Source organism: Canis lupus, chromosome 9, assembly GCF_048164855.1.
Source record: "Canis lupus baileyi chromosome 9, mCanLup2.hap1, whole genome shotgun sequence".
NCBI lineage: Eukaryota > Metazoa > Chordata > Mammalia > Carnivora > Canidae > Canis > Canis lupus.
In genome coordinates, this window is record NC_132846.1 from 5351569 (window position 1) to 5362231 (window position 10663).

Consider the following 10663-nt stretch of genomic DNA (forward strand, 5'->3'; position numbering starts at 1 on the left):
AAAGTTCCTGCTCTCTAAAAAGACAGTGTGGAATCCTCAGAAGCGTGAAATGCCAGATGTCTGCAATATACCCCAAAACACCTTAGGAAAAAAAGATGGAGCAAATATACAAACATTAACAATCATTAAATCTAGATGATAGACAGCTTCCCATATGCTTAGAAACTCTCACAATAAAAATCTTTTTTAAAGGATTTTATTTATTTATTTGAGAGAGAGAGAGAGAGAGAGAGAGAGAGCACAAGCAAGGGGAGAGGCAGATGGAGACCCACTGAGCAGGCTGCCCCACACGGGACTTGATCCCAGGCCCCTGGGATCATGACCTGAGTTGAAGGTAGAGGCTTAACTGACTGAGCTACCCAGGCTCCCCTTATAATAAAAAATCTTAAGGAAGAGTCCAACCAAGATAATAATCACCATTTTACCCTTTATCCAAAGGTAAGACTTCTTGTCCTTCCCCTTTGCGTCTTCCCTCTCCTCCTCCGGCTTCTGTGCCTCTGACTGCTGCCCCCACCTCACCCCAGCCCTCTTCCAGTGGTCCACAGCACACAGACAATCAGAGCCTCTTCACTCCGCACAAGGTCCTTTTGGGGAAGGGCATAAAATGGCTCCAGTCTGGCTTTCCCTCTGCTGATGGGCAAACACTTGTTCCATGGAAAACTCTCAACTCTCCTACCAACCCTGGAAATGTAGGTTCCCTGTTCTGTTCCACACACAGCTCCAGTCTCCTCAGGCCTGAGTTAGGCAGGCATCAAGGACTGCCTCCCACCCTCAACTGCAGAGAAGGCACACCAAGCTCACTAGGGTGCTGTGGTAGCCCCCTCTTAATATTTGTGGTTTACGTTGGAAAGTAGCTTCCTGTCCTCTCCCTAGAGACGGAGGATTGAGAAAGTATCAGGGTTCTCCAAAGAAATCTTATAAACCCTCCAATATATATCTTGGATAAGACAATTTCCTCTGCCATGATACTTACTACCCCCCCACCATCATATTGAACATATCTTAGTATTACTAAACTTTTACTTTCCATCATATGCATTTAGAGTTTTGTCCATATTTACATAGTAGGGTTTATGACATTAAATTCCATTTGTTTGTAACTGTGCTAGCGAATGTTATTTAATCTATTGCTATGGTGGCTTAAAACAACAAACACTTCTTATCTCAAACAGCTTCTTAGAGTCAGGAATCTAGGACTGGCTCAGGATCTCCTGTGAGGTGGCAATCAAGATGTTGGCCGGGACTGCAGTCATCTAAAGGCTTGACTGGGGCTGGGGGCTCCACTTTCAGGAGGGCTCACTTACCTGGCTGAGCCTCAGTTTCTCTCAGGTTGTTATCTGGAGACCTCCATTTCTCAACAAGTTGTCTTCTCCATAGGGCTGTTTGAAATCTGGCAGCTGGTTTTCCCCTGAGTGAGTGATTTGAGGGAGCAAGAAAGAAACCATGATATCTCTTATGACCTAGCCTTGGAAGTGACATGCTATGCTCCTGCCACATGCTATTGGTCACATGGATCAACCATGTTACACATGGAAGGAGACAAGGGTGTGAATACCAGGAGGCAGGGACAACCGGGTCTATCTTGGAGGCTGGCCACTTTACCTATTGACGTCATCCTACGTGTGCTCAGGAGTGTCAGTGTAAGCTGTGACATGTAGACCCATTCTCCATAGAGTCATATTCCATGCTGGGGAATTCCTCCAAGGTTTTTTTTTTTTTTTTAAGATTTTATTTATTTATTTATGAGAGACACACACACACAGAGAGATAAGAGACAGACAGACAGAGGTAGAGACACAGGCAGAGGGAGAAGCAGGCTCCATGCAGGGAGCCCTATGTGGGACTTGATCCTGGGACTCCAGAATCATACCCTGGGCTGAAGGCAGGCACTAAACCACTGAGCCACCTAGGGATCCCCCGTCCAAGGTTTTGAGTGTGGCCCTTGATCACCAGGTGCCAATACCTAGTAAAGTCTGTGTCTCTCAGAGGTCATAGTGATAACAGCACCATTGCTCTCTTTGTGGTGAGTCTGTGCCAGAGGATACATTTTCCAGACAGAACCTGTTCTGTGCTTCTAGTCTCCTGTGCAGTACACAGTGCTCTGTTGTGCCCTTACAATTGAATCTCTTACAAAAGGAGGCACTGGGGAGCCCAGCATGCAGACATAACTGAATTCCAGCAAGGATTAGACTCAAATCAGGGTGCTCCTACTTGCTCCCTCCCAACCCCAAAGCACAGGGATGAGGAGCTCTATCTGCAGAGCTCAGCATGAGAACTGGGGACAAGACGAGGGTGGAGGAGCTTTCCTCTAGTTGGTAAAGTCTATCGTCCTGTCACAGGAGAATTGAATCCTGGGACACCTAGGTGGTTCAGTGGTTGGGCGTCTGCCTTTGGCTCAGGGCGTGATCCCATGGTCCTGGGGTCGAGTCCCACATCAGGCTCCCTGCTTCTCCCTCTGCCTGTGTCTCTGCCTCTCTCTGTGTGTCTCTCATGAATAAGTAAATAAAATCTTAAAAAAAAATAGAAGTGAATCCTGGCACAGGAAGGCTTCGGGGGATGAGAAGAAGGCACCAAAAGTGAAGGTACAGAGGACACCTCTTCCTACAGAGGACCTTCAAGGAATCTGAATTCAGTGGTCCGGCCATATCAGGGACCCGATCTCCTAGGAGCAGAAAGGGCTGAAAGGACAATTTCTTTTTTTTTTTTTTAAGACTTATTTTTAAGTAATCTCAACATCCAACATGGGGCTTGAACCCACAACCCAGAGATCAAAAGTCACATGCTCTACTGACTGGACCAGCAGGCACCTCAAGGAAAATCACTTTTTGAGTCAAGGGAGAAACTCTCTACCTGGCACTTAGATGAACTTAAAACAAATAAATTCCGCTTGGGTTTGCACATCGGTTTCTTATAATTTTGGTTTGTACAAAGTAGCTTGGTGGGGGGGGGGTGTTTAAAAATGGGACCTGAGAACTAGTGACTGGGATGGTACCTCCTGCAGAGAGGGGCAATACTGCACAATGGCAGGCTTCATTACCAGTAGTAAGAGCAGCTCTCTGCCAAAGCCTCCCTGTGTCCAGGCTCTGGAATTGAATTTAGCTGGGCCCCAAGCTCAGAGAGATGGTATTGCTGTTCTTATTCTGTGGGTAAAGAAACAGGCCTGCAGACGATAAATAACTCCTTAAGTTTTTCTCAAAAGTCCAGAGGGGTCCATACCCAGACAGAACCCCCATCCTGTAGGCCTGCTAAATTATCTTCTATGCTGCTGGAGATGGACTTTCACCAGTGCTGTGGCCACTTCCTTACAGACCATTGTCAATTGTCCCTTCTCGGCAACGCCTTTCAAGTCACACTCTCTGGTCAGAAAAGAAAGCACGTGATCTGAACGGATTCACCCACTTTGTGGGTCATTCTCATTTCCTGTCCTGACCTCCACTGAGAGTGGGGTTCATTACCATTAACCTGTGACTGCAGGTCTGGCCACCCTCTAGTTTCCAGAACGTCCATTTCCCCGGTGGTCACGGGGGGAGGCCCAAAGCAGAAAGGAGATGCGCCTTCTCAAACGGCATTTAACTGAATTAAAAAAAAAAATGATTTGAAGTACCTCATTTTTAAGGTTTTTTTTCTTAAGATTTTATTTATTCGAGACAGAGATTGAGAGAGAAAGAGAGAGAGAGAGAGAGAGGGCGCACAAGCAGAGGGAGAGGGAGAAGCAGACGCCCCGCTGAGCAGGGATGAGCAGGGAGCCGATGTGGCCCTCACCCCCTCAATCCCAGGACCCCGGGATCCCAACCTCAGCAATGCTTAACCGACTGGGCCACCCATGCGCCCTTTTTTCTTTCCTCCTTCCTTCTTTCTTTCTTTCTGGACACTTCATTTTTTAAAAAGTGAGATTAGTTTGTATGATTTTTTTTTTTTTGCCATTCTGTTGTATTAGGACGTATTTCTTTTTTGCCAAGGTTTTCTTCCCCATTTTTTCTCTCTTTTCTTGACTTTTGTTGGATCAATGAAGATTCCTTGATTCCTTCATTGGTTAGAAGTAGTACATTGTATTTCTACATCATTTTTGTGGCTAGGTGGAATTTTTTGTTTAATATGCATAGCTAACTATATTTTTCTATAAAAGTTAAAAGTTCATTATGATCCTTCTCCTCTAAAGACATGGAATAAGGCATTCTATATCTATTATTCTATTATCCCTCTGCTATTTTTTTCTCCTACCTCCCATATTGTAGTTGTCTAGTATTTTAATTCCTTAATGCTTTTAACCTCTCAATAGTTATGATTTACCATCCACCAAGGATTAGATTTGCCAACATGTTTTATCACTCTTGGCTTACTACTGCTTCTCATAGCCCATTCTTCCTTTCCAGTTTTCTCTTTTGCTGAAGTAATACTTCTGAAGTGCTTTCAAGTTGTTCTTTTTCTTTGATGTTCTGTGATAAAACTTGGATGTCTCCAGCCATAGTGAGGATTGTCTTTAATTATGTTGCTTGATATTTGGTGTATCCCTTTCATTCTGGAAACCCTCGGTCATTATTTCTCAACAGGGCAATGTCATAGAAGTGTTGGGAGGTGGGGACAACATGACATAGGATGGTCAAGGAGAAGTCTCTGAGGATGTCGAGGTTGAGATCTAAACAATGAGAAAGAATCTCAAGTTAAGAGCTCGGTGGGATTTGGGAATTGAAGGAAGGCCTCTGAGTCTGGGGCATGGGGAATGAGGGTTGTGGCCGGAGATTAGATTATATCAGAGAGGGAGGCAGGACCCAGCTGCAAAAGGGTTCCTGAGCTCTTTGTGAGAGTTTGAGTAGAGAGATGGAGTTGGGTGTGAGCTTTTGTGGCAGAGACACTAGCTGTTCACCACAATCCACTGATTCTTTCTTTCCTAGCCTCCAAGTGGTATTATCTATCTTACAGTTAGATGTGACCAGACAGCTGCCTTCTAAACAATGGAATGAGAGCAGAAGCGATGTACGCTACTCTCAGTCCTGGCCTATGAAACACTTCCACAAATTCTCCTCTGTGCTCTTTTTGGTCTCTTGGGATGGAAGCAGCCATAACACTGATGAAAGCTACATGTTGAGGATGGCAGAGTTGCCACCAGTCACCTGAGTGACTTTTTGGGGCAGAGCTCCCATCCCCATTCTTGACCCAACCATCCGACCCAGAATGGCCCTGCACTGCTCCATGTGAAAGAAATCAACAGCTTGTTCTCCAAACCATGGAATGCGTGTTACTGCAGCAGAGCCTAATGATGGTCATCCAGAGGACCTTGGCAAAGAAACCTGAAGTCCCGTGGATCACAAGAGGAAAAGCCTGAATGTGCAGGGTAGTATTAGATTTTACAGATTAATATTGTCTGAGACAGAATGTCTTGCTGAGGAGGTGCTGCTGCTCTTTAACACATAAGCAATCATGAGCCAGAGAAATGAGCTGTTCTTCCCCAAAACACTTGATGATGAAGACCAGATCATAAACCAGAACTCCCAGTTTCTAGTCCAGGATCTGTTCTTGAGACAGTAGGAAGGAAGATGGAGAAAATTGGAGGAGAGAGGTGAGTCTGCACTTGAATTCATTGGCTACCTGAGGGCTATGCTCTTCACTGGTGCTTTAGGATATCTCAGCAAGAGATCACTTTAATTCACTGCCTCTTGAATTCTTTAGACAAGTCTGCTCTCCCTTCCCGTGGCTGAGGACACTTACATCTTGCAATGATGCTTTGGGCTCTCTATCAGTTTAGGTGCTCAGCAGGAAATGGATAACAGCTCAAACTGGGTAATTATAAATAGTCCTCTTATTAAACTTCTCTTGAAGGTACGGTCAGATTTGGAAGCCAAGTAGGATGGTGCAGTGTTCTGGGGCCTGTGATGGCGGAAATCACTGTCACCCCTAAGTCTGAAGAGGGAGGCATATTGATTTCCTATTGGTGCTATAACAAATTACCACAAATCTAGTAGTGGAAAGCAGCACAAATTTATTCTCTTACAGTTCTAAGGGGTCAGAAGTCTAAAATGGGTCTCACTGAACCAAACTCTAGTGCCATGTTTCTTTCTAGAGACCTTAAGGAAGAATAAGAAGAATAGTTTCCTTGCCTTTTGTGGTAGCTGCTTCTAGAAGCCACCTGTACTCTTTGGTTCATATCCCCCTTCCATCTTCAAAGCCAACGATGGCTAGTCAAGTCTTTCTAATGGTTCCATTTTTCCACTTCTGACTCTTCTGATTCCCTCCTCCACATTTAAAGGAGCCTTGTGATTACATTGGGCCAAACTGGATAATTCAGGATAATCTCCTTATTTGAAAGTCAGGTGAATGGAGATTTTAATTTCATTTGCAACCTTAATTCTCACCTTGTCATACAATTTAACATATTCACAGGTTCTGGGAATTAGGATGGGGACATCCTTGGGAGTTGTCATTCTGCCTACCATTAAGGAACAAGGACATGAAACAGTGACTGGAATCCAGAGGAGGTAGCAGTGTGAGGTCATGGGACAGGAGTATGACCTTTGGTAGAGAACTGAGTCCCCAAAATTGGGAGTGGCAGATATCATCTGGCCAGTTTTCTATCTGGCCACAGTGGGTTAGAAGCAAAGAAAAGATTTATTGCACTGGTTAGGTAATCAATCCTGATTAGCATGAGGAACTAGGGTTGCTTTTATTTTTTTAATTTTTATTTATTTATTTTTTTAGGGTTGCTTTTACACAAGAGGATAGTAAGAAGAATTTCCAGAACTCAGGGCATTTATTTGGGTGTCTTTTAGTACTTCTATATCCTATAATAACCAGGGGAATCACAGCAAGTGTAACCTACCAAAAGCAGGGAAAATAAAGAGTCTAAAGGACTGGGTTAATCTACCAGGCAATCAACTTGGGCCAGCCTAAATGCGGTAAAAGGATGAGGGAAATTTAGAATGGGTATAAGAGGAGAGATAGTGAATATCAGGTATGACCAGGGACCAACTACAACAGCAAGGACTCTTGTTTCTGAATTCTTCCAGGAGTTTGCAACTGGGCTGAATAGGCTCAACCACCTCGAGGGACTCTTTGACTAATTCGGGCCCAGATCTCCCTCCCTCCCTCTAGAGTAGGGCATCTTTTTTTTTTTTTTTGGAATAGGGCATCTTGTACTTACACACACACACACACACACACACACACACACACACGCAAAATCTCTACCATATAATACAGGAGGCAATATAATAGAGAGTGAGTGGACTGGAGTGGTAGGAGGGGTGGGTTGTATCTGATACAAATCTATGTTCATCCTTAGATTTCCTCAGTGCTGACAGCTTCTGGGACTCTGCTGACATTACCAGAGACTGACCATCACTCTCTGGGAATGTTCACTCCTTCACCTTGACCTCTACTGTGCAGCCAGGCTGAACATCCATGAAGCCAGAGTTTCTGTCTCCTTGCACAACTTCTAGTCTCTGGTAAAATGCCTTACTGATTCTCGCTATAGAAAAGACCACCTGACAACATGGGGAACTGTTGGGGAGTTAGCTTTCTGTGGACTGAGTCTCCACTAATGGAAAGCAGAAGATAGGAGAAAGATTGCAGATAAATTCCCTTTCCTCCTCCTTCCCATGGCCTACTCCAAAGTGCCATTTCTCTTTGCAGCCTGTTTGGAGTAGAACCATATGCCAACCAGACATGCTTGCTGAGTAACCTGCTGTGATCTTGGAGGCTTCTCATGAAGTGTCAGCCAGAATGACAACGTGCCATTTCACACTTCCTCACACCTTTCTTGCTTCTTTTCCCCTTTCCTCATCTTTACTGCTCTGATTATGATTCCCAAGAGAAATGGTTCATTTTATGTGTCAATTTGTCCGAGTCATGGTGCCCAGATCTGTGGCCAAACATTTTTCTGGATGTTTCTGTGAGGGTGTTTTTTTTGGATGAGATGAACATTTCAATCAGTGGACTTCGAGTAAAGCATATCGTCCTCCATATGTGGGTGGGCCTCGTCCAGTCAACTGAAGGCCTGAATAGAACAAAAGGCTGACTTCCTCCAAGCAAGAGAGAATTCTGCAGTACACAGCCTTCGGATGTCAAATGTACCATCAAACCTTCCCTGGCCTACAGCCTTCTGGCCCACCTTGCAGATTTTGGACTTGTCAGTCTCATAATTGCAGGAGCCAGTTCCTTAAAATAAATCACTTTCTATATAAATACACATCCTGCTGGTTCTGTTTCTCTAGAGAACCTTGGCTAATAACATTAAGTAAAACTCCACTTTTTCATCTTTGCTTCAGCCTCTGTTTTAGAGAGGATCAATCCAGCCAAGACAAGATCCCTGCCTTTCATGGACCTGAGATCTCGTGATCCCTGTGATTTTTAAAACCCCAAGCTCTAGACTCTTAGGGCCTAGCTCCAGGTCCATATTCCACTGACTACCCTGTTTTTTTATCTTTCTTACCACACTGGCTTTGGGGCTCTTATTTCTTCCTGGGACTTGAGAATTTCCCATTATTTATTATATTCCTATTATTTTGTAATAAAATGTCTTTTTATTAATCTCTTTTGTTTTATTCCTCAACTAATATTTTTAACATTATTATACACTATTCAGTATCTTTTTGTATTTATAGCAGGAGGGTAACCATGTCTCTATAAAGCACATTGACTAAACTTCCTCATGCAATTTGTCTTTGTACATATGAAATTGTTAAACAATAACAAACTATTCATATGTGTGTACATCTATGTCTCTGTGAGGCTCACCATTTCCATTGTATGGGGATTCCATTTTGCTGGCCATTTCACTAGTGTTGGATATTTAGGTTGATTTTCACTTTTGCTATTAAAATTCATTTTATGGTGAATATATTTATGTATAAAACCTTTAGATATTTGGTATTATGCCCCTAGTATAGACTCCAAAAAGTAGAATCACCACATCAAAGAATACAAACATTTAAAAATCCAAATCGTTCTCATCAATTATACCCTCATGTGACTTCACTCTAGACATTTTGATTGAAGTTTGGCATCAACTTGTCTCTTCCGACTTTGATCTGTTCCTTAAGGTGAATTCTTTAGATAGCTACTCTCATCCATTAAAGATTTATTTTTACTAGTTTAAATCTCAGAAGGCAGGCATCTGCAAGCTGTATCTTTCTGGTTATAAGGCACAGTTATGTTAATGAACAAAATATGACACATACTCTTAACATAGCTATTTCTTTGGATTACACCTTAATGTCATGATATGTGTGTGGACATTTCACATTTGCTTACTAGAAAACACACATTGCAGTGGCATGGTTAAGGGTCTAAGCTCGTAGGTCAGACTTTCCTGGATACAAATCATAGCTCCACTGCTCACTACTTTGTCACTTTTGGCAAATCATTTACCCTCACTGAACTTTAGATATTTTAGATATTTTTATCTGTCAAATGAATCCTAGCCACTAGACCACCAGGGAGGTTTATCAGTCAAATGAAAACAACAATAGTACCTAACTCAAAAGGCTGCTGTGAGAGGTAATTGAGATAAAAATCTAAATCCCTGGGTACACACAAAAGAAGGTGCACAGTAAGCCCTCACAAGTGTAGCTGTTATTAACAACTGGACTTCAGAACCTGGTGGCCCCTCCCTGTGGCCCCCATATCCTGGTGGCAGACAGTGGCCATGGGGAGCCTGTCTCTCTCCGCAGGGCTCAGTTTGTCTCCTCTCTTTTCTACTTCTAATAACACGCTATAGATGAGCTAAGTGTAACATAATTATTTGTTTTATTTTCTTTTTATCTTAGTCTTTAATTTTTTTTAGTTTTTTTTTTTAGTGTTTTTGTTTTTGTTTTGTTTTTAGTTTTCAAAAACTAAAAAGTTATTGGGGTGCCTAGGTGGCTCAGTCAGTGGGCTTTCAACCATTGGTTTCAGTTTGGGTCATGATCTCAGGGTCCTGAGAACAAATCCTGCATCAGGCTCTGAACTCAGCATGGAGTCTGCTTGGGACCTCCCCACCCCCGCTCCTCCTCCTCCTGCTTGCACGCTGTCTCTCATAAATAAATAAATAAATAAATAAATAAATAAATAAATAAATCTTTTAAAAATATTATAGATACCACTGAATGTTTTTAAATTGTGGTACAATACACAACATAAAACCATCTTAACCATTTTTAAGTGTACGATTCAGCGGTATTAAATACATTTATAATGTTGGGTCAACTTCACCACCATTCATCTCCAGAACTCCTTTCATCTTCTAAACTGAAACACTATGCCCGTTAGGCAATTCCCATCTCCCTCTCCCCTGCCCTTGGCAATCACCATCCTACCTTCTGTGTCTATGAAGTTAACTCTTCTAAGTACCTCATATAAGTGGAATCACTCAGTGTTTGTCTTTTTGTGACTGACGTATTTCTCTTCGCATGATGTCCTTAAGGTTCATCCACATTATAGCCCATGTCAGAATTTCCTTCCTTCTTAGGCTGAATAATATTCTGTTGTACAGATTCACCACATTATGCTTATCCATCCACACTAAAGCCACTTTGACAACACTCCTACTCCCCAACCTCTCTCCCTCACATCCAGGTTGATCAGACTCATGAACTAAGCTTTTCTTTCCAGACTTAAAACAATTTTTTCATACAAATACTTGTACTCACAGAAAATGCATGGAATATGTATAGTGTTTTAAATAATCTAT